The 25,290-nt window shown below is 40.0% G+C and overlaps 3 long non-coding RNA genes across 3 annotated transcripts in view; 2 read left to right on the top strand and 1 right to left on the bottom strand.

The window, feature by feature from the left end:
* LOC136847160 (uncharacterized) overlaps nt 1-24,446 on the top strand; it is a 26,709-nt gene extending 2,263 nt beyond the window's left edge. Inside the window, exons 2-4 of the long non-coding RNA XR_010855636.1 lie at nt 11,883-11,951; nt 22,222-22,401; nt 23,011-24,446. This is a non-coding gene — a long non-coding RNA (uncharacterized lncRNA). The remainder of the gene's footprint in view (nt 1-11,882; nt 11,952-22,221; nt 22,402-23,010) is intronic.
* The window catches only part of LOC136847163 (uncharacterized), a 250,338-nt gene that overhangs the window by 218,872 nt on the left and 6,176 nt on the right, over nt 1-25,290 (bottom strand). The gene's annotated exons all lie outside the window — the stretch shown is intronic.
* Nucleotides 13,421-14,172, top strand: LOC136847006 (uncharacterized). Its single transcript, XR_010855571.1, has 2 exons — nt 13,421-13,800; nt 14,022-14,172. It is a non-coding gene; the product is annotated as an uncharacterized lncRNA (long non-coding RNA).

Raw genomic sequence — 25,290 nt, 5'->3', positions numbered from 1 at the left:
TCTATCTATCCATCATATTGATCTCTATACTTTCTATGTGATCTATACCACCACAAAAACCAAAGTGACATTCTCCAATACTTGACAGACAACTGGGAACCTAGACTGGAGCAGCTTATACTAAAGAAGATGGTCCACACATAGCAAAGTTTCAACCATCTTGGGACGGCAGAGGCTAATTCGTTTCTCTACAAAAAATACCAACTGATGTGCAAGCATGCTCCAATGTTATTATGAACCGCCTTTGTAACGTACAGTAGATATAATCCTACTAAGGGCTATAGCCTACATCTGCCAGTAACAACGAAATTACCATTGTGGAGGACACAGGCGATGAAATATTGACAACAAATAGGAATGCATTCTCCGTAACAACTCGCATAATCAGCATAAGACAGAGAGAGAGAGAGAGAAGCATAATACTAGACGCAAGGATTACTGACTGTCATTCTAACCAATCGGAAATCGCGCCTTGAACATGCTATACTTGTCTGTCCACATGTTTAATCAACTTTTAATCTGTCAGCTGTGTATTAGTAATCGCTAAAAATTATAGCATAAACCAATGAAACACCTGCTTGAGTTTTTATTAAATTCACAGCTTTTACAGCAGGGAGATACGAACATAATTTGAGCGACGAACCGAGTGGCCGTCGCTGGAGCTCCCACTTGTGAACACCGCATGCCTCTGTGACGTCAATAATGATGACGTGAAAATCAAGCTTTACCAAGTGTTTGTAAATACTCAGATAAGGTCGATGTATCTTCGGAGGGAGAGTTTATTCACTAATATTCAGTTCTTGGGACTACAAAGGGACGATTCCTGCCGTAACATCTCGGTCGTCGATGTGGTTGTGAAACCAATCGATATATTATTTCCCCCACAGATGTCAGACGCAGGCGTGGCAGTGTGGCAACTGCGATTTTACAAGCGGTCGTAATATCGAGAGAGGTTTATGGAGGGAGAAGTTGGACCCTTTGTTCTCGGCCGATACTTTATTCTCTTTAACACTATAACGACGAGCGGGACGATCTCGTAACGCTTGAAACTATTGAGTCACAAGCGGAAATACGAGTTCTCAGGGATCAGCTAACGACTGTAACAAATTCGTACGTTCTACTGATCACGCTGGAGTGGTGGCAACACTTCATGCTATTTATAGCTGTGTATGGTAGCAATCTGCCCCTATGTTCAGTGGCCAGCTGATCGCCAAGTGCGTAAAATCTTTGTGCTTTTGCTTTCGCAACTAAAGTTACATGTATGCTTTGTGCTTTATAAAATTATATATCCTTTAGATAGCGTCATAATGATCACAATGTTTCCCAGACGGATCTAAAATCCACGAGACGCATTTTCAAGTGATTTTTCCAGCGTGACGATTTCGTTGACTTCGTCCTTTGAGACTAAAAAAAAAAAAAATCTTTATCAGCAGGTATGGAATTCTATGTTTCATGAAATAAGGCGAGCTTTAGAGCTTATTTTTCATAATGGATATGACTTAGATAGCTAAGATGATTGTCCAGATTAGGATAAGTTTTTTTTTCTCAGCGAACAGTTATATTTTGTTATATTATTGTGGAATAATTTATTATTGTTCCTAAACTTGAATTTAGTTGTCTTAAATGATCTTTTAGAGAAAGGATTTTAATTTTATGTTTATGATGGTTTATAATTGTCATAAGTATTATTTTAGGGAGTGATTATACCAGATGCTGATAGCTATAAAAGCATCTAATTGATGACCCAGACGATGGCCCCGAACCTAGACCAGGACCCTCAAATACACGTCTTCGGTATAGACAGGGTTCCAGCAAAAGAAATAACAGGGAAAGTGCGCATGAATGCCGTGATAATGGTTAAGACTGTTATTTTGGAGACCTGTTATTTAATAGGCTAGGGCTAATTCAACCGTGGATGGTGAATCAGACTTAAGAGCCAGCTCGAATATATTATACAGGTATATTATACCTGTGGGTAGAAAACACTTGCGATACTTCGACAATTGGTTTACTTCACTTCAACTGGTGACCTTCTTGTCTAAGAAACAGATATATTGTTTGGATACTGTTAGGATAAATATTGTTTGGATACTGTTAGGATAAATAGACTATCAGCATATCCTTTGATAAGGACAAAGCTTAAAAGAAAGGAAGGGGTGCACACCAAGAAAAGAGGGATTTGGTAGATGATGTTGAGGCCCTGCCAGTAAAATGGATGGATGATAAGGCAGTCACTTTGTCTCGTCCACATTTGTATCAGCAGAACCTCTGGTTGGATGTAAAAGGTATGACTTTAAAAAGCTAAGGCTTCAATGTTGGTCCATGTGCCGCAGCTGTTAAAGAGTATAATAAATTCATGAGAGACGTGAATTTAATGGACTCACTGACTATGTTGCTCCGGCTCTTGTCTGCCTTCCAAAACCCAAACAGGCAAAGCTTGAAGCCATTCAGAATGAATTAGTGAGAATTATCTTGGGCTGTCCAGCAACTGCAAGGGTATCAAATATGAGGATAGAGTTAGGATTGGCATCGATAGCAGAAGGAATTAGAGAAATCAACACCGTTATTGGCATTAAAGCGCTGAGAGTCGACAGAGACTCTTCCAAAGACAGAACTACTGAATGCTATTGGACTGGAGCAAATAGCAGGGAAGAGCTGGACTGCAGTAACGGCTCAAGATATTCAGCATTACAATGTAGATTTTGGTCTGTTAAACACATTTGGACAGCCACTTCCTCCATGGGAGTGTATGTCCATTAACATGACTGTAGACAGACCATCTTGTAAAAAGGCAGACATGTCTACTTACGAAATGAGACCGATTATCAAGCAGCAATAGAAGAAAATATGCTGTGATGGATCAATGAGTACAGACACGGAACGTGCTGGTGCCGTGGTAACTCTAATGAATAGTGGTACCTTTGACTCAGAAGTAAACATAAAGGTCAGGATACAAGACTGGGTTTCATCCACGCAGGCTGAACTGGTGGCCTTGCTACTGGCCTTGACACAAATCAATCAGAGGGGTAATGATTCTTTAATAATCACTGACAGTATGTCTGCCCTACAGTCCTTAAAAACTAGCAAGGTCTCTGTGTATGAAAAATTAGTCAATGAAGTTCAAAGGAAAATAAGGAAACTGGCAGTGAGGGGCATAAAGGTCAAGTTCATGTGGGTTCCGTCTCACATTGGGATACCTGGTAGTGAAAGGGCAGATGAGCTGGGTAAAGACGCTGCTCTAAAGGACACCAGTGACTACAACCTTGGGTTATCAATGAAGCAGATAAAAACAAGGATCAGGAGTCTTCAGATATCGGAAACTAGCACACAGCAGCGGATAGAGAGGGAGTCAAGCAGATCAGTTCAGTTCTATAACAAGGTAGCAGTTCACACTACATATACCTATGGAAAAACAGGGGTTAGTAGACATAAAGAAATGGTGAATGCTGGATTAAGATTAGGATACAGCTACCCATGGCAGGTTATGGGAAACAAGGAGAGCAGCACAAGTGACTGTAGAATATGCAATGAAACTGATGGACATACACTTCATCACTGTGTCATGACATGCCCTAAAATACAGGGGTATAGGAATAACAATCTCACAACTTTGGAGGACCAAGTAATACATCTACAGTACTTACAGGAGAGTCCATCAGTGACATAGTTAAAAGGTTTAAAAATTGTGCAATGACCAAATAACTTTTTGATGTGGCCTAGGAAAGTGACAAATTAGGAATATCATTATTAATGTAATTATGACAATGCTTATGAAAGTCAAGACTAGTGACGCTTGTCATTTTTCAATCCTTGTCTCTCTGTTTTGCATATGTGATCTTGTGTGGATTCCACTGTTACAATTAATGTAGCCTAGGCTATGAACATTGTAATTATTAGTACCTGGTATGTGTATGCATTTTTACCACTATCTTTATTATTATTATATTTCTGCTGCCATGTATGCGTAATCATGTTATAATTACTACTGTTATTCAACCTCAGACGAGTGTTCCTTTAGGAGAGGGTATCACTTCTTTTCTCTTGTCTGTTTTTTTATATAAATGTAAAAGTCATTTACAGTATATGTATATATATATATATATATATATATATATATATATATATATATATATATATATATATATATATATATATATATGTTTGGCTCGAACTGTACTTACTTCAGTGTTACAGCCCAGTACTTATGACAGGGGTTGTTCCACTATGTGACTCAACTCTTTTGGGCGCCCTGTATATGTATCTTTTACTAATGCTATGCCTCTCACAGGATGGGAGGGAGTGTCCAATAAACTAGCCTTTCACGAGGCACAATTCAAAATTCACTCATAGCACTCTACAGAATCCACACCCGGTCCAGGAAGTACTATCTAAAGTTGTTTTTTCAATGTTTTGAGGTAACAGTTGTGGACTGTTGGTCGCTTTATCGCAAACATTGCAGACACATGGGTGTTCCTCAACACAAAATGATGATGCTTCAGGAATTCAAACTGACTTTGGCAGAATTACCTCTTCTTGGAGGGAAAACGGCAGTGGCTAGGAAAAGGGGTCGACCCTCTGCTGAGAGAATTACTTCCCGGAGAAGACGTCAAAACTGATGGCTGCCTGAGAGAATTACTTCCAGGAGACAACGTCAAAACTGATGGCTGCCTGAGAGAATCACTTCCCGGAGAAGTCAAAACGGATGGCTACCACATTATCTAGCGGTAGTAACTAGAGGAAGAGGCAAGAACCCCAACTGTAAAAGTGCCCCAATTTTCTGCTGTCAGAAGTGTAAAGTACACTTGTATATCACCAAAGAAAAGAACTGTTTTCTTTCTTTCACACACAGTAAAATCAACATGCAAAAAACAGTTTTCATTTATGCTGGTATTTTATTGGATGGATACCAATCCAAACTTACTTTTACATGTGCTAAGAGGAGCTGAAAAACTTTTTTGTTGCTGCAAGAATTTCTTAGTACATATTTTGTATTAATCATATACTTATATCGATAAAAAAAGTTTTTTGTTGTTAACTTGATTTTGTATCAAAGTTTTCCAAAAAATAAGGTGTATTCATCCCCGCCTTGTTATTTTTCATCTTGAGTAAATATTATAACAATATATAAGGATATCATGAGCACTTGAAGTGTATCCAATGGCTTAAAGGACAGCCGTGACGATTTCGTAACTTTTCATGAAAATTTGGTGGCATTTATGCAATGTTTGACATGCTTAGAACACTTGATATTCTTTTTTATCATGGTTTCATAATTCAGGCGATAAGAAAACCCAGAAAACTAGTTCTGAATACTATATCGATGTAAACTTCTTATACTCTGTGCACTGTAGGCATTACTTAACCCAATAACCGTTTTCTATGGGAAGCAGCTTTGGAGCCCCCAGCTGTCAGCTAATAGTGCGGCCAGGACCCACTCAGACAGGTCAGACGGACAGAGACCCGATTTACGATCCCTCTGCGCAGTGACGTCAGCTGATCCACAACTCACCTGTCTGCTCTCTCTCTCTCTCTCTCTCTCTCTCTCTCTCTCTCTCTCTCTCTCTCTCTATTGATTTGGATATCCTAGATTTACTGACAGCATATTTATCATGTCTATAGCATATTTCTGAAAGAGGAATAAATATATAACTATTACATTACTGTAAAGTTTATTTACACAGTTTACAGTATATATAAATGATGTGCGTACATAGGTTAACACAGTTATGTTTGTTTGCTGTGCATACCATTACCTTATCACTTTCATATGTTTTTGACTGTCACTTCTGCAATTCCTGTCTTTTTTCTTATTTATCCTAATATCGTTATTTAACTTCCTTATTTTCAAGAACACTGATATTTTGGCAAAGATGGCTACGACATCATTTGAGAAATAAACTCCCGCACACTCAATTTCAGATGCAATATTTTTAAAGCATTTTTTCCCGCCTGCAGACTGACACCATGCACAATTTGAAATACTTCCCTCATTGTAGTTAATTGAAAATAAAATGATTCTGAGGGAGCGTACCGTTCACCTCTGTTTACTTCATCTGTCCACCTCATATCCTTGGCCACACATTCACACACACACACACACACACACACACACATCCTTACACTACGTAGACAGATAGATAAATAGATATAGACCAACAGATGGATCGTTATTTGACCAGAGATTTGTACATGGACAAAGGTACAGTAGAATGCACTAAAATTTAACTTAATGATCAAAACTGCATAAATGAAAGTCCTTCAACAAAAAAAGTCGAAGCAATGACACATTTGCATAAATACACAGTTCCAACAGTTCAACAAAACATACAAAAGTTGCTCTACATTGCTATAAATACATAACAATTCCTCAGACACGACGCCTCCCTCCAAAAAAACTGTAACAACGCCATAACACACACACACACACACACACACACACACACACACACGCACACACTAATACATACTACTGCTTTATAGTTTAATACCTTGAGGCATAAGGAGAGATGGAATTGCATCATCCTTTAATGTTCGTTCTCGCTTAGGATTATCGATTCCAAAGAGCCTGGATTTCATGTCATCTTTGTAGTCAGTGTCAGCAAATCCACAGAGCATACTACTGCATTATCAGCGTTTATGCTATCAGTGCTGCAACAGCAATGAGTCCATCATTGTCTAAGTTCTTTTGCCCTTGGAAAACGGAAGTACTTATGTCTGATCCTGATGTTTTTGTTCTTGTATTATAGCACCCATATACTGAACAGTTGTTTGGCATATCTGCAGCACTAAAGTATGTCTAGTGGAAAAAGATCACGATGAAAAGGTGTACACATGAGGGTGGCTTGGGTGAGACTGGTGCGCAAAACTGCATGTAAAGGTGCAGCTGACGTCATCACTCACTCCCGCCTCGAGCTCTACCTGCGCGCCGTCTGACCTGTCTGAGTGGGTCCTGAGTGCGGCCAGCAAATATTTACGCTACCCAGACTGTCAGCAAAAAGTATAAAACACAACATGGCAACTGCTCTCCCGGCCGCGCTATCTTTTCAGTGCTGGGGGGCTACGTTTGCTTTTTTTTTTTATGTTTCTGTATCTTATTCCATATATTTTAACCCATATAAGACTGTTAACGTATATACGGCCGTTTCCCTTTCACCACTGTCACGTATTTATACGTCTGCTCTTTCCTCCCATGTTGATAACAGCAATTTTTCCCTTGGCTATAAGATTATCAGCGTGGCGACATTTGGAAAATAACATCCTCTCAGGACCGACACACGTGCATTGTTTCCTGTATGGAAGTTTATTTGTTGTATATGAAACTCTTTCTATTTGACGTTCTAGAATTTATGAATAACACGTTACAACAATTATCCATTCGAATTATAGTTGTTACTAATCATCAGATTTTTATTTGACAGGCCATATAATGGTATATATACCAGCTGTTTCCGAAAGATCTTGCATTTGGTAGTCTGTATAATCCAATCTTTGGTCTAAACCTAAGTTCCTGTTATGAATTGTACATCATCCACGATGCATGTCTGTTTTCTAAATAAAAAAAATATTAAATAAAAGTAAATTGTATGGAATTTCTAAGTCATATATATATGCATATATATATGTATATATATATATATGTATGTATATATATATATATATATATATATATATATATATATATATATATATATATATATATATATATATATATATATATATATATATATATATATATATATATATATATATATATCAAAGGCATATTCAGGTCTCCTTGGAAGGTAATGATCAGTTGATGTTGTTGTTTTCATATCTCCTGTCTTCCTTCCACCTGCATCGAGTTTGGTGGGCGGAACCACTCGAACATTAGTTTGAGAATGATGCCTCAGATTATCCCTAGTCCTTTTGACCGATTCCGATTCCTTGTTTCATGGACAATGGCGGATTTAGTGATCTCCCTTTTGTAAAGGAAAGTTAAACGACTTTTACTTTCCACATGAATTTTGACCGTCGACAAGGGAATTCCGAAGTGACCATCATCAATGAAAGAAGGAACCGGAATCTTTCAAAAGGACTCGTTATAATTCGAGGCCCTAATATCAAGCCCATCAAATCCGCCGCGGGTGGCAGGTAAACACCAGACGATCATTTCAGGCAATACCACCTACGTCGCTACCTTACAAATTTCTATATTAGCCAGTTATCAATATCATAGTCAAACCAAAATGACCACGAACATGTAGTACGTTTTAGGCGATGCCACTTTTCCCAGATTTGATTCATAGAACCTTGACCTAAGTTTGGATATCGCGTAGATATGACAAACACGTCGCCACACCTTCCCATACTAGGTCTGGAACAGTAAACAGCTTGACACTTGTTCTGCGTATCTAACCGTGAAGACGTAAAATGAATTGAAATCTGAAGAATTGAAGGCATACATTAAAGTGCTTTGAACAAAAGTGGGGTGAGGATGATCTAGTTTCTAATCACCTAAATAAATTATACTAATGCCCAATATCTAGGCCAGACTCACTGATGAAAATAAATGCTACAACACGAAAAAAAAAAAAAAAACTATTATTGACTTCTACAGCGAGGGCAAATTTGTAAATTAACTCGGCCTTGTCCCGGAACGGTCTCTTTCTTCTGGACAGCCCGGGGGAGGGATAATTAGGATTTTACCACCGGATGAAAGAACTCCGAACTGAGGAATGCAGATTAACTGTAGTCGGATTATAAGTCAGGAAGAAGTTTGGAAACATACCTAATGACACCCATATTGTGTGTACAAAGTTTCTATGTGCACTATAAATCTAAATATACACTCACACATATACATACACACACATATAATATATATATATATATATATATATATATATATATATATATATATATGTATGAATGTATGTATGTCTATATATATATATATATATATATATATATATATATATATATATATATATATATGTATGAATGTATGTATGTCTATAATATATATATATATATATATATATATATATATATATATATATATATATATATATATATATATATATATATATATATATATATATATATATATATATATATATATATATATATATATATATATATATATATATAACATCATGTTGTCTCTGTCCATTATCCGTATGCTAATTGTTCTTTTTATAGTTGTTAGAATTCTCGAACGTTATGAATTATCAATGCCAAAATTGTTAGGTTTGAATTACTGTATATGAAATTACTGTATATGACATCTAGTGTTCAAAGGAGGGTAAAGAACAATACGAAGAAAAGGTATCTCTCTCTCTCTCTCTCTCTCTCTCTCTCTCTCTCTCTCTCTCTCTCTCTCTCTCTCTCTCTCTATACGACTAAAAGATACTTTGATTAAGAAAATGGTGATACCGATAAATTTCATCATCTAGTTTTACAGATTTTCCTTTATCGATGTAATGAAACTGACACTGTTGTCAAATACGAAATCTTATGCCCGGAAATTACTGGCAACCCGTTCACAATCATCAAATACAGACCTCATTTTCCTGTCTTTACTTTGTTAGCCTCTGCTGTCGTTTTCTTCATTCTCACTGTCGGATGAATTTTCAGCATTGTCTCTTGTGCCAGAATTTTGTGCGTAACTTTCATTTAGATTATGGTCTTTGTGTATTGCTTCATGTTTGAATGTTTGTTCGTTCTAGATCTAACCCTGTGATCTGTGACGTTTCAGAGTTTATTCATAAGTAACAACACTTAGTTATTCGAATGTTATATTTATATATATATATATATATATATATATATATATATATATATATATATATATATGAATATAAGAAGGCCCATAAAACACTATTTAAACATTGCAACCATATATTTCGGGCACTTGCTTCTGTGCCCCTGTTCACTGGTAGAATATGGACAGATGAAATGTTACAAGGGTATATATACAAAGCATATAGGTGTGGCATTAAGTCTCCAATGGTATGAAGGTGACCGTTTCCTAAGAAGGAGGAGAATAACCAATTCCCTAGTGGTTTTTGGCCTCATTATGCGTGTATATAGCAACATAAAATAATATACACAGCTTCTGAAGTAATTTTCATGAAATGCTAAAGTTAAAATGATGAAATAAATTAGCAATTTAGGATAAGTAAACATCTGGAGTTCAGTCACATGCACTGAACCTATCGTAAAATAATAAAACAGTCAAGTGAGTACATTTCCCATATTTCAGTTGGAATAATGTCAATAAACAACAGTTACTTATCGTTTTTCATTTGCGCTAGAGCTGGAAAAGAAAAACAGAGAAGAAAGTAACTCATTACCGATACAAAGCTGGATTAGATAGGATTATAGCCCTTCTACCCCATGCGTCGAAAGACCAAACTTCCGTGTAAGAGAACGAACCAGCCCAGCAGTGTTGTCTCGCTACATAGCGATGTCGCTAAGTGACTGGCGAATTCCCGCATTGGATATAGAAAATCAGGAAAATTATGATAAAAGGGGGTTGGGGAAGAAATGTTTTTGTTTGGATATGGTCAACAAGACTTCCTCGGACCCAGGGAAAACATATTTTAGTGGATTAACCTTGAAAGGAAGGCAGGAAAAATCGATCGTACATATACGTACTAAACGCCACGGTCAAAACATCTGCTCTCCGCATATATACTTACTAAACGGCTCAGGCAGCGTTGGCGCGCTACGTATATATACGTACTAAACGGTTAAAGGGTTAAGGTTCTTTGCAGTGTCCCTTCGGCCCCTAGCTAACCCCTTTCATCCCTTTTACTGTACTTCCGTTCATAGTCTCTTTCTTCTATCTTACTCTCCACCCTCTCCTAACAATTATTTCATAGGGCAACTGCTCTGAGGTTTTCCCTCTTGTTCCACCTTTAAAAGCTTTTTACTCTCAATGTCCATTTCAGCGCTGAAAGACCTCGCAGGTCCCAGCGCTTGGCCTTTGTCTAAATTTTGTAGCCCATTCCAAACTACTAATACTGAGATAAAAGAACCGCTTTTGCTACTATTGTTACTAGGCTTCACGGTCAACTGTAAATGTGTTTATAGAGGACTCTAACGTACTTCTGGAAATAACTGAACTAAATTTTGTTGAACTGAATATAGAATTTAGGCCAAAGGCCAAGCACTGGGATATATGAGGTCATTCAGCGCTGAAACGGAAATTGACAGTAAAAGGTTTGAAAGGTGTAACAGGGGGAAAACCTCGCAGTTGCACTATGAATCAGCCTTTAGGAGAGGGTTGAAGACAGTAAGATGGAAGAAAGAGAATATAAAAGGAGGTACAGTAAAAGGAATGAAAGGGGTTGCAGCTAGGGCTGAAGGCACGCTGTAAAAACCTAAGTAATGTATATATGTATATATATATATATATATATATATATATATATATATATATATATATATATATATATATATATTATTACTAAAGGACCTCATTCAAACTGGATGGTATCCAATGGAGTGTTTATTCAGAAAAAGTTACAAGCTTTCTTGGACAAACAGTCCACATTATCAAGAAAGCTTGTAACTTTTTCTGAATAAATACTCCATTAGATACCATCCAGTTTGAATGAGGTCCTTTTAGTAATTCTACTAATGCACAGAACAATTGTGTAAGTGATAAAGTTAATATATATATATATATATATATATATATATATATATATATATATATATATATATATATATATATATATATATATATATAATTCATTACATAAATCTCATGTTATTCATGCGAGTCTATTGTAAAGATGAATGACCGTACCGAAGAGATACAATTAACTAATATTAGGGTATGTGACGAGAGAAAGATCAGAAACTATTATACACTAATATTTTTCTTATTTCAGATTTGGGAACCAAATTAAAGCTCGCTAATTAATATGTCCAGTGATCACGGATATCCACGAAGAATAACAGTGAGTATTTTGACGATATTTTTATCACTCAAATTTTTGTGTCTTATATCTTGCTTGGGAAAGTAAATTACTGTTAAAAGGAGACTGGAATTAAAAATCAAAATGTCATGGATGAGAAATTCCTAAACTTCACAAGAAGAGTTGAGGTATATGACCTGCAAAATGCATTGTGCAACGTATGTCACTACAAGTCACAATTAAATTCAGCTTTCAAATCTGATTTATAAATAACCAAAGAAAGGCATATAAGAGAATTTCTTCACCAGGTATTCCTCCAACTCGGGAAATATTACAGACATTTTTCTTCACTTGAAGCAACTTATTCTTGACAAAGGGATCCAAATGATATAAGTGAGAAAATGAAGACACCGATTCGGGTCCAACATGAGGTAAAATGATAAATCCCTGGTTTACCATTTGTACCAAGAACGTCCTACAGGATTTGTACATAGGCAACCTCTAGAATCCCCTTCAGTGATTCAGTAAAAAGATCAGAAATGGCAGTTCAGTAGTCTGGTAAGTTCTCTCACTCTTGTGACCTTTTCGGAGCACACTGTAACCCCGAACCAAACCCCTTCCTCCCCCCACCCAAATGAATGTGAAGTTTCACGTTATAGGAATTTTGCTTCGAGAGAAATCCATTACATCTTACGAAATGGACTATATTATTATAGGCCACTGGCGTTATCAGTGAATGATTTTCTATGTATTTTTCGAGAACTAATGATTATGCAACATACAGACAGGCTGAAAAGCTCTAAAGGAGGAGCGTATTACCTACAGACCATTGCCTGTCACACAAACGATAAAATACGTGGATGCTAATTGCTTTTATTCTACCAGACTGCCATGGGCGCCCGTGCGTGGGGGCAGGGGGGTCACTTGCACCCCCGCCCCCCATCCTGGAAAAAACAGTGACTAGCTTGAAAAAAAATTTATTACAATTAACTACGTCACTTTGTTTTCCTCCATTCTACAGTTTAATATTTCAGTTTAAGTAAATTAAAGGTATCCTTATTATATTGTATAATATTTGTATACAGTATATAACTGCGTTATTTTTTCAACAAATGTTTGATAACTTTTTGTATTTTTTTCCTTTATCGCATCTTGCTTCGCTTAAATTATTGGCATTGCAGTTCCACTGCATATATACATATACATATAAATACATACATACATATATATAATATATATATATATATATATATATATATATATATATATATATATATATATATTATTATGATTAGCAAGAATTCGCTAGCAAATTACCTCCCCCTCCTTTGTTGTTGTTGGTTGTTCATTTACTGCCAGCCTTGCGATCGATAGACCATCTGTCTATCGACTTAAAAACAAGGGTTAAAAAGATTAAAGGCGCTCCCATTTTTGATAAAGATCTTTCCTTCGAGGCAAAAGTAATCTGGCTTGGTGTTTCTCTTACAGGCCAAAACCTCCCCTGCGGGCAGCAGGTGCAATGAGTCAAAGCATCTGTGTTGGGCGCACCCCTGTCCCATAGGAGGGATAAAGGCAAAAGCCCACGAGGTCTCGACACACACGCGGGCTGGAAGATATGGAGTGAACTTGTGAAGACGTCCTCAACACCTGGCCCCACCGCGCCGATGCCCTTGCATCCTAACCACGTGGCCCTTCCCAAAGTATACTTCCCCTCGTGCCCTTCAACCGTATTCCTCGAGCCCACACGCCATTGCTTGGAGTTTCGAGGAGTCCCCATCGCCTTGCCCCTTTACGGAAGCCCTTGCATCTCACCACGTGGAAGAAACTCGTCCTCGGAAATCGCAAGTCATCCACGGACCGCCTTCTACACGCCCTCGGAAAATCTGCTAAGGTAAAGTGCCCTGGAAGAGCCCCATTTCAGTCACGCTTTTGTCTCGTAATATTTTCTTAAGGAGAAAGCCAGAAATCTCCCTTGTCTAATGTCCGTGCGCCTCTTGCATCGGCAGTATTAATTCTTTATTACTCCTTTGGCACCCTCAGTGCAGCTTCGAATTCATTATTCTTTTGTCTATTTTCATTACTGGCGTATAATGTGCATATCTCTCATTTCAGAGGGATCCTATTTCGTGGAAGCTTCTCGGACCGTGTCTGGAATCCCCCAGTTTCATTCAATCCCGTAGGAATCTCCTTCAGGATAGTAATCTACTTGAGTTCCTCTTTCCCGTACTGATATCATTTATGTAAATACACTCCTTTAAATTTGCCCACGTGTTTTACGTAATATTTCCCTCAGTAACAAGAGCCCTAAGCTCATATGAAATTCTCCTTTGTTTTCCTCTTTTTACGTTTTCCCGTACCCACGAAGTCAGAATCACAAGGCTAAATTAACTTAAATTGTTGCTACCTGTCTCACAGAGCATATTTCAAACTAAAACCACGGAAAAACGTAAAAATGGCGACCTGGCCATAGATCTCGTTTTGCAGTTGCAGTTCCCCTAGTGTTGCTTTATTGCATTTGCAACTTGCCAGATCAGCTATTAGCAAAGCTAAGCTGGGTACGAGACAATTACGAACCTTTTGTGTAAAACCAGCACACAGATCCAGAAAATTCCACGTAAGTAATGTGTTAATCTTAGCAAAACCTTTTACAATCGTGACTGTTCCTAGGAATTAGAAATAGGGACGCATGTAATCACTGAGAGAAAAGAACCGCCGTATTAGATTCGTTAATGCATGCCTTTCAGGATAGGTAGTTAGGAAATAACCAGTGCTAACCATCCTTTGCTTCGAGGAATAGTGCGAAATTCCTCTGTGTTAAAATCCTTGCCATATTCTTGCTTCGAGGAATAGTGCGAAAGAAATTCCTCTGTGATAACTTTTACTGCATTTCGAATTAGCGAACTGTTATTTAGGCGCGAATAAATTCCCACGTGGGACACGACGAAGTCAGCTTGCATTGCTGACAATTCTCTCAGTGTAGTCAGAATTCGAGTTAGGTGTTAGGAAAGCGAAATTTAAACTCCACTTATAGGGAAAATTACTAGGCCGTTGTACTGTTATCCTCTCAGACGACTGGGAAATTCCCGAATCCTAGACGGTATATAAATATACGGGTTCATTCACCCAGAATCTAAAAATACCTCCGGTGTTGGCCAAACGACCTGCACCCCACCCCGCCCATGCCCGCGTGTGTAGCATTTTTTTTTTTCCCCCATTCATTTCTCTTTGGGTTTCCGTTAGTAATTTCTAAGTCCTAAGGGACGAATCGTATTTCCAAGTCCTAAGTGACTCCTAAAATTCTACGTCGCACGTGGCGAGAATTCCTCCAAATTCCACAAATCCAAGTATTCCAAGTCCTACGTGACTCCTAAAATTCTACGTCGCACGTGGCGAGAATTTCTCCAAATTCCAGTCCTCAGAGACTCCTAAAATTCTCGTCGCACGTGGCGAGAATTTCTCCAAATTCCAGTCCTTAGAGACTCCTAAAATTCTACGTGTCGCACGTGGCGAGAATTTCTCCAAATTCCAGTCCTCAGAGACTCCTAAAATTCTACGTCGCACGTGGCGAGAATTTCTCCAAATTCCAGTCCTCAGAGACTCCTAAAATTCTACGTCGCACGTGGCGAGAATTTCTCCAAATTCCAGTCCTCAGAGACTCATACAAAAATTCTACGTCGCACGTGGCGAGAATTTCTCATTCCTGCGGGAACCCAAAATCAAGTCCTTTTGAGACATTATATAGTGTAGTTCACACACATCTAAGCCCTTACGGGACTGATCAGTCTAGTTCGTTAGAACAACTCCTTAACTTCACGCTACAGCCGGCCAAGTCCGAGCGTGACAAAATCCAACTACGTCTTCCGAGACACACATTGAAATTCGTTCGCCAAGAACAACCACGTCTTTCCAAGACATATCAAATTTTAACAAAAAGTCTCCTCAGACTTACTAATCACCTGTCTTATTCAGACAGATCCATTCTCCAGCAGTCTGACCCATTGAGTGTTTCAGATTCCTGCAATTGAGTCTTTTCAGACAACCTGAGTCTTCTCAGACATATCATATACCCATTATTTCAAGATGGCTAATACCAGAGCCCAACAAAACAAGGATTTCAAATTCTACATGTCCGCTGGGAAGGCCATGGGACTATCGGGGCAAGATCTGAGAGCATGGGTTCAAGAGCGAGTGGACGATGCCAAGGCGGAGAGAGCAAGAGAACGTGAGGAGAGAGAGAGAGAACGTGAGGAGAGAGAGAGAGAACGAATCGCTCAAGAACAACGGGAGGAAAAAGAACGTGCAGAGAAGGAAAAAGAACGTGCAGAGAGGGAGAGAGAACGTGAAGAAAGAGAGAGAGACAGAATTGCTCAAGAACAACGAGAGGAGAGAGAACGTGAGGAGAGAGAGAGAGAACGCGCCCATGAGCTCCAGGTGCTAGAACGACAGCACGCCACCCCCCCGCCCCCTGCCGCGGGGATGAGTGCCCTCAGCCAAGCTCACTCGTTCATGCCAAAATGGACCGAGTCCGAACCCGAAGTATGGCTTGAAAGGGCCGAACGAGTCCTGGAGTGCTGCGATCTCTCCCCCGCGGAACTCTCCCTTGTTCTCACTAAATTCCTGGGCGGAAAGGCCCTCGTTGCCTACCACGCCCTTCCCGCAGACGATCGGGGAAACTGGGAAGCCGTGACGCCAAGCAGTTACGAAGGCGCACGAGATTACCCCGAGCGGTGGATGAGACGTTGGAGAGCAGCCCAGAGAAGCAGGCCAGACTTGGTCCGATTGGGCGTACCATTCGGAGCGGGCGTTGACAAAATGGCTCGATTCCGAAGGAGCCACTAACACCGCCGAGGTACTCGAGCGGTTTAAATTCGAGCATTTCCTGCGCTACGCCCCTCCTGCCCTCGCCACCCATATAGTGGAAAAAGCCCCAGCAACACTCACCGAGTGTTGCCGAATAGCAGATATGTGGGAAACTCACCACCTCAAGAAGGATCCATGGGCGGAAGATAAATCCCCGCCCCTCCTCGGAGGAACAAATTCCTCTAAGGCTGGAAACTCGGGCAAGCCCCTAACTTGCCATTATTGCAAGAAAACGGGGCATTCCTCCGAACAGTGCCGGAACAAGAAACCGGCTCCTCTCTCTCCCGGAAAACCGACAAATAACTCGCCTGCGCCCTCCACAGGGGCAGCACGGAAAGACTTTAGCCAGACCTTTTGCACGGCGTGCAAGGTTTATGGCCATTCTCCCGCATGGGCAAAATGCCCACCCAATAACAAATCAACTACTCCCACCGTCGCCTTGGCCGTCACAGATCCCACATCATTAGGCCCTCCCGCCGAAGGGCCTGTATACGTGGCCCCTCCACGAGGTAGCGAGCCCGCGCGCCGAGTCACTGCTTTCGAGGACTCGGGCGCGCAAATCTCCCTCATCCGAAGGGACAGAGTTCCCTACGGAGCTATCGTCAATAGACGAAAACTCGTCACGATCGAGGGAATAAATCAATTTAAAATGATACTCCCTACGGTCCAATTGAGAGTCTCACGACCTCACCAATCCAAAATTTGCAATCTTGCAGTAGCAAGCCATCTCCCCGGAGGCTATGACGTCATCCTGGGACAGGACTTCCAGTCCCTGCCGAAATCACGACAATCTAGGGGTCCACATTCCCCGAATCATCCCGCGGGCGCGAGTAATCCTCCCCCGCTTCTTCCTCAGTCAAGACTGGCGCCCCCTGGGTACCAGAAGGACGTGCAGTCCCCACCAGTGCCACCTGAGTACGATGTACAGTGGCCCCCTCGATCGGTTCCCGATCCAATTCCAGTGCCCGGCCCTGCCTCAGTGCCAGTGCCAGGGCCCCAATCAAATCTCCCTTCAGGAGATGCCAAATTCCTGCCGGTGCCACTTGCATGCCCCGAGCAGGGCCAAGCTTCGTCCGTCCTGACCGACGAGCCCAAGAAACCTCTGATAGCGCCTGACTCTGCCCTAGTGCCAGCGCCAGAGCGCCACGCCGATCTCCATTCACGGGATCCAACTCAGGGCCACCTCTCTTCCCCGGCCTGGCACCTCTACCAGCGCCGGTCAGAGAGACGGTTCCTCCCGACCACCGCGAAGCTCACCTGCAGGTGCGGCCTCGCAACCCGTGCCTGAGCTGGTCATCGTTACCTGCGAGCCGCCACGCCACCCCCGACCGCCTCCTCTCTGCCTCAGCCCGTCGCCGACGCAATTGCAAGTCAGGATTCTGCCATATCTCACTTGGCCGATGAACTACAAGAGCCGCGACGGATCATGGTAGAACCCACATGGAACACTCCTGCGTCAGCTGTCGCATCAGCAGGCCCAGGTGGTACTCCGTGCCGCCCTCCGGTCGCGGGCCCTCCGCTTCCCCGGCCGAGGACGACTGTCCCATTAAGAAAGACTCGAGGAGAAATTACCACGGGCGTGGGACATTCCAGGTAATTTACAAAGAGCTCTAGAGCTCCCATGGCACCTGTGCCGCCATTTCATTTTTCGAAGGTCTTGGCACCCCTAATCCAGAAGGGGACGTCAGACCCTCCTCTATCTTCCTCCGTTCCTCAGGAACGTCTATCTCTTATCATCTTCTATTAATCTTCCCTTAAATTATCCCCACAAGAGGCAATTAAATACGGGATACCATTCCCCACACAATGTATAAATCATTAAGAATAACAGAGTGAGAAGTGGCACGCCCTTGCGCCCATACCTTGGCACCGGGCGTGCGTGTCCGCCCCTCCTGAAGGAGTCGCGCCCTTCGGGTGCACTTTCCTCGCCCTGGGACTGAAAGGATAGTCCGGGCCGTAATTTATAGGCGTAGGACGAGAAATTCCCGCCTAACACAATAAAACCCTCCCTCTTTTTCCCTTAGTTCTTCTGCCAATATCATTTACTTTCTTTTAGTCATTTAGTTATCTTTATTTTAATGAATCGCGAGTCATAAACTCTTGCCCTTGTGATTTAAATGCCCCTTTTGTAAGCTCTGAGGGACGTGTCCCGCCTTTCATATGCGGTCAAGTTTCATTCGTAATGTCTTGGTAATTTTCCTTTTGTTATTATTATCCCTTTTCCCCCTTCCATTTCCTTCCAAGATCTCTGTTTGTCCTACCCACATCTTTTGTCTGCTCGCCCGTCATAACATTGAGTAGGCAGTGGACGATAAAATTAGCGTAGTTTAAGGTTAGCGAATTAAAAACTCGCGAATACTCTCGCCCGCATACGGCTGTCAAAACCGTGTGTGGGGCCGGCTAAGCAAAGTACGTTAACACGAAGATAAATTATCAATGCGAATATGTATAGTCATTACAGTATCGCGTAAAAGGGGATGTCATTTACAAAAATAAACGCTGTTTTTCATTTACACAGCCTCTTCAAGGCAGATTGTACTAACCGCATGCATTTTATCTAAAATTAAGTAACCGTGTATTTTAATTCTTGAACAATAACCTTTCTTTTCATTTGTTGGCCATAGCCTCATATAGTGGTCCTATAATCTTAATTAATTCACAATTGTTCGAGTCACATTATAAAGTTACCAGTGGGTAACCAAATCTAAAGTAATTATTCTTTTCCAAGTGTTTAAATCACTTTGCGTTCTGTTAACGAAAATTGTCCCAATGTGTTATTAAAAGTAATGTCTCAGCTTCATAAAACCCTTAGGAGTAAAGTTCATTGCACGGCAGAATGTAGAGTAACGTAAAGCATTTGCCGCTCATTCTTGAATATCGATGTACACACCCGAAGGAGGTATGTACATCATCTTGTATGGGGAGGTATTATGATTAGCAAGAATTCGCTAGCAAATTACCTCCCCCTCCTTTGTTGTTGTTGGTTGTTCATTTACTGCCAGCCGGCCGATCGATAGACCATCTGTCTATCGACTTAAAAACAAGGGTTAAAAGATTAAAGGCGCTCCCATTTTTGATAAAGATCTTTCCTTCGAGGCAAAAGTAATCTGGCTTGGGTGTTTCTCTTACAGGCCAAAACCTCCCCTGCGGGCAGCAGGTGCAATGAGTCAAAGCATCTGTGTTGGGCGCACCCCTGTCCCATAGGAGGGGATAAAAGGCAAAAGCCCACGAGGTCTCGACACACACGCGGGCTGGAAGATATGGAGTGAACTTGTGAAGACGTCCTCAACACCTGGCCCCACCGATGCCCTTGCATCCTAACCACGTGGCCCTTCCCAAAGTATACTTCCCCTCGTGCCCTTCAACCGTATTCCTCGAGCCCACACGCCATTGCTTGGAGTTTCGAGGAGTCCCCATCGCCTTGCCCCTTTACGGAAGCCCTTGCATCTCACCACGTGGAAGAAACTCGTCCTCGGAAATCGCAAGTCATCCACGGACCGCCTTCTACACGCCCTCGGAAAATCTGCTAAGGTAAAGTGCCCTGGAAGAGCCCCATTTCAGTCACGCTTTTGTCTCGTAATATTTTCTTAAGGAGAAAGCCAGAAATCTCCCTTGTCTAATGTCCGTGCGCCTCTTGCATCGGCAGTATTAATTCTTTATTACTCCTTTGGCACCCTCAGTGCAGCTTCGAATTCATTATTCTTTTGTCTATTTTCATTACTGGCGTATAATGTGCATATCTCTCATTTCAGAGGGATCCTATTTCGTGGAAGCTTCTCGGACCGTGTCTGAATCCCCAGTTTCATTCAATCCCGTAGGAATCTCCTTCAGGATAGTAATCTACTTGAGTTCCTCTTTCCCGTACTGATATCATTTATGTAAATACACTCCTTTAAATTTGCCCACGTGTTTTACGTAATATTTCCCTCAGTAACAAGAGCCCTAAGCTCATATGAAATTCTCCTTTGTTTTCCTCTTTTTTACGTTTTCCCGCACCCACGAAGTCAGAATCACAAGGCTAAATTAACTTAAATTGTTGCTACCTGTCTCACAGAGCATATTTCAAACTAAAACCACGGAAAAACGTAAATATATATATATATATATATATATATATATATATATATATATATATATATATATATATATATATATATATATATATATATATATATTGTTTTACTCATTTAAGAAATACAGGCCTGATACTGTTTTTGGAATTAACCTGCTAGTTCAAAGGGTCAAAAGTGTTTATCTGCTTGATACCGGAAACTGTCCATGCACATTACATCAATTTTGGGAAACTGAAAAAAACTGATATTTACGATCGACTCCATGTTTACAAAGGGACCTTGATGAAATGTCTTTCAAGATAAGATAGGAGACTCAACTGAAAAATTGATTCTGATGCCCTGAAATCACCTCATTTTTTGACCGGCTTCACATTAGAGTCCAACCCTTGGAGCTGTTTCATTGGGTCGAAAACTCGTCAGTGGTAAAGATTGTTTAGCTTATCGTTTATACGCCTAGCGCCCCGTAGATGGGTAGTGCCGTCAGTGCACCTCATGCGGTGCACTGTAGGCATTACTTAAGGTTCTTTGCAGCGTGCCTTCGGACTCGAGCTGCATACCCTTTCGTTCCTTTTACTGTAACTCCGTCTTTCTTCCATCTTACTTTCCACCCTCTACTAACAATTGATTCACAGCGCAACTGAAAGGTTTTCCTCCTGTTACACCTTTCAAACCTTTTACTGTCAGTTTCCATTTCAGTGTTGGAATGTTCTCATAGGTCCCAGTGCTTGGTCTTTGGCCTAAATTCTATGTTCAATTCGATTCAATTATACGCCTAGAGATTATTTTCTTTTACCGTTTGCTGTAAATTACTTAATTGTTAATTTCTTTTCCTTTATTCTCTGTGAATAACGTCATCGATATCTCAAAGTAAAAAAGGAAGAAAAAGAGTAACCTCCAATGCTTACAGGTAATGCGGTCAAGCCTGTTCGAGAGTGAATGATGTCAACTGCAGCTATTATATATATTGAGAATATTCACAGTCTCTGTGTATTTTCCACTCTTCTCCCCTGCTCCGTACATGTTCACTTCCTGGGTCTAATTAGGCTCCCAAGATTATTTTTGCCAATCTATAGAATTATCTCGTTTATGTGTTTCAGTGACAACTAACAGTAAAAAGATATGTGTATAGGTCATTTACATTTTCAGTTCATGTAAATCATTACGTTATCTATTCACACGTTACGATGTAAGGAAATGTCAGAAATGTATTCAGTTATGAAGAAACTGTGGTTGTTAAAACTCGTGGTAACTACGATGATATGAACATCAGAACTATAGGCTAAATCTGACTCAAAACCTCTGTAATGTCACGCTAAATTACGGTGAAGTAATATATGACTGTATCGTCATCATTATTAATAATATTTTTTTCCCTAAAGGTGAGGGACCTCCTGGAGATGGGGGACCCACTCAGACAGAAAATAGAGCAAAACAGCGTTTACTGTGCGCACCAGGTAGCCGGAAAGCCAAGATATGGCAGAGTGAGCCTAAGAGACGAAAAACTGTGCGTTCACCGTATGGAGATGAGTCAGATCCCTGATGATGCTTACGTAGTGAATGTAAGTACACCATGGCCATAATAAACGAAAAATGTGGGGTAGGTCTATTTCACGCTGTGGGAGTTACCTGGTTGGTTCCACAACAGTGTGCATGCGTTTTTAATCACAAGAATGTGGGAAAAATTATCACTAGTTTACGAAGAATTCTGAGATTCCTGTACTGTTCTGCACGGTTTTGCTAATTTTATGACCGTTTACTTTTAGTCAATAATAATAATAATAATAACAATAATAATAATAATCAACTTCGGCAATAATAAAAGTTTTGAAGAAATGCTAAATATGGCGGTGACTATGTAGTAAACTGACGATATAACAAATATACAAATAGTATGTTTCAGATATGATTTGTGTCCATGCTATCAAAACTAAATAACATAAGATTATTGCGTCTCATTAAGTAATTAATCTATAAATATACTTATGCACCTTTTTCACGCATTCCTGAATATCCTTCAGTCTTAGATTGTAAATTGTCGTATTAGGGGACAGCAGTAGCTATGTAACTATAAGAAAATATATGAATCAACAAATATTGATTATTATATATGTTTATTTTAATCGGTTCACTTGTTCACTTGCAATTTCCTCTTCGGTGTCTTTGACCAGTACGAAGACGCACAGACTCTTGTGGATCCGTCATCACGACTGACTTTCTTAGCCCTGGGAACCGACGAAAGTACACTAGGCCAACTCACCATACGCCTCTCCCCTGACACCAAAGGTGCCCAGCAATTTGCTCTGCTTTGCTCAGGTGAAAAGGGAGTATCGTACGCAAACACGAAGTTATTCCAGGTTCATCACAAGGGAAAAAAGTGGGAGTATGTTGGAGGAGGCGACTACGAATATAACAACGGTGATGGCGGGAAGGCGTTGCTACCGGATCTGGAGTTGGGACCTGAATACGAGAGGCCATGGGTGGCAGGCACTGTGAGGGGATTCTGGGGGCTAGGGTCCAGCGTTAGTGCCCAGTTTTTCATCTGTACCAAGGATCATTTGGTTGGTGCGTGTAGTCCAGCTTTTGGAATTGCAGAAGAAGGATTGGAAGTGCTGAAAAATGCTATTCAGTTGTACCCTGATATTACGCAAGTCTACGTTCAAGACTGTGGAATTATCTTGAGTTCTTAACCAAGTTTTCTTTTTGGTATTATTTTACTTATGGACATTAATTGCTTTCAACATATAATATAGGTTTTTCTGTTGTATTGTGATGTGATTTGAATGATTTTGGGGTTTATTTCCATCGCAAATGAATACTTATCCTTCCCGGCAAATGATATACTGTATAAAAATTAATAAAATTACGACTTGCCAGAATACTGCACTTTCTCTCCATAGCTAATACGGCAAAACTGTGTTTACTGATTACAGTTTTGCCGTATTAGCTAAGAGAGAGGGGGTGCAGTATTCTGACAAGTCGTAATTTTATTAATTTTGTATACAGTATATCATTTGCCGGGGAAGGATAAGTATTAATTTGCGATGGAAATAAAGCTCAAAATCATTCAAATCACATCATAATACAACAGAAAAACCTATATTTTATGTTGAAAGCAATTAATGTCCATAAGTAAAATAATACCTTCTTTTTTTACATCTAGTTTCATAGAGAAATTTTTTTCTTGCATGTCATTGGTAAACAGCATTCATGCCAGTAGAAAAATGAGTATTTTTAAATTTAAGTGTTTGCTTATTCCCATATAATTGCACGCATTTAGAACCAACTTTGATATTATAGTGTGAAGACCACTAGCACTTAACTTGGCCTTTTTTTATCATTACCTAATCTAAAGTAAACAACTTGGTTAATGAACCTTGGGAAAGTACGTTACGAATTGTTATAGTGACCCATTGTTAGAAGGTCCTTCCGTATTTTTGACCAACTGGGCAAAGACACTCAGTCGGTCTCATAAGGCATCTGCTCACGTAAACTGCTGTCGGCTGTTAGCAAAATCACATATTTACACAAGACTAACTAGTACGATTACGTTTATGTTTGTCTTTTTTTTTTATGGATGTTTGAATAAATTCTATTTGATTTTTTACCTTTTATTCTATTTCTTACAACCCCCTATTCAAAATGTTCTGTACAAAATCATATTCTAGATAGGTTGGGAGAGGGCGTAGGCTGTAATGTGTAAGATATTTGTATTGTTTAAACTTCATTACGGGTTTTGGAAACTAGTATGTTAAAGAAGTACATGGTTACTGCTTCTTAATATGGTATTATTCTAAAGATAAACCCCTATTCATACGGAATAAGCCTAAGCAGTTTTATCGAAAATATCGTAAATATTTGAGCAACACGTTGTTAATCTTTAAATTTTTCGTGGAAACGAATTTATGGTCTTATCAAATCGACTTCACAGATGTATATATAAAAAAAAAAGATTTCAGTTTGTATCGAAACAACTGGTTCCCTATTGGTCAAGTTATCTTAGAATCTAAGAAGTCATAATAGGTCCTCAGTCGAAATTTGAACATTTGAGAGTAAAAATTGTCTTTCAAATTAGTTTTGCAGTTCCCAAGGCGTTTATTTATTTTAGCGTCATATAGCATTATAAAGAAACTAATATAATAATAATAACTTTAAGGCTTCTTATCGACACCTGTTTCAGGATTCATGGATTAAGGCTCAGTACAGTGATTCCCAAAGTTTTATACCCATTTTCTTATTTTTTTTATCGAAGGGAAATAACCTATAAATTGCCTAAACTCAAAATTGCAAGTGAACCTCCCTCCCCCCCTTCTCTCTCTCTCTCTCTTAGACGGGTACTGTCCCTTTTTTTTTCAGGCCAAATTTAGCGTTAGTGGTGGTTGCACTATAATATCAAATGCGTGCAGTTATATAGGAATGAGCGAACACTTTAAAATTAATTATTATTCTAC

This window comes from Macrobrachium rosenbergii, chromosome 16, assembly GCF_040412425.1.
Source record: "Macrobrachium rosenbergii isolate ZJJX-2024 chromosome 16, ASM4041242v1, whole genome shotgun sequence".
Taxonomy (NCBI): domain Eukaryota; kingdom Metazoa; phylum Arthropoda; class Malacostraca; order Decapoda; family Palaemonidae; genus Macrobrachium; species Macrobrachium rosenbergii.
The sequence above is the reverse complement of the archived record's forward strand: the minus strand, read 5'-3'. Positions and strand labels throughout refer to the sequence as shown.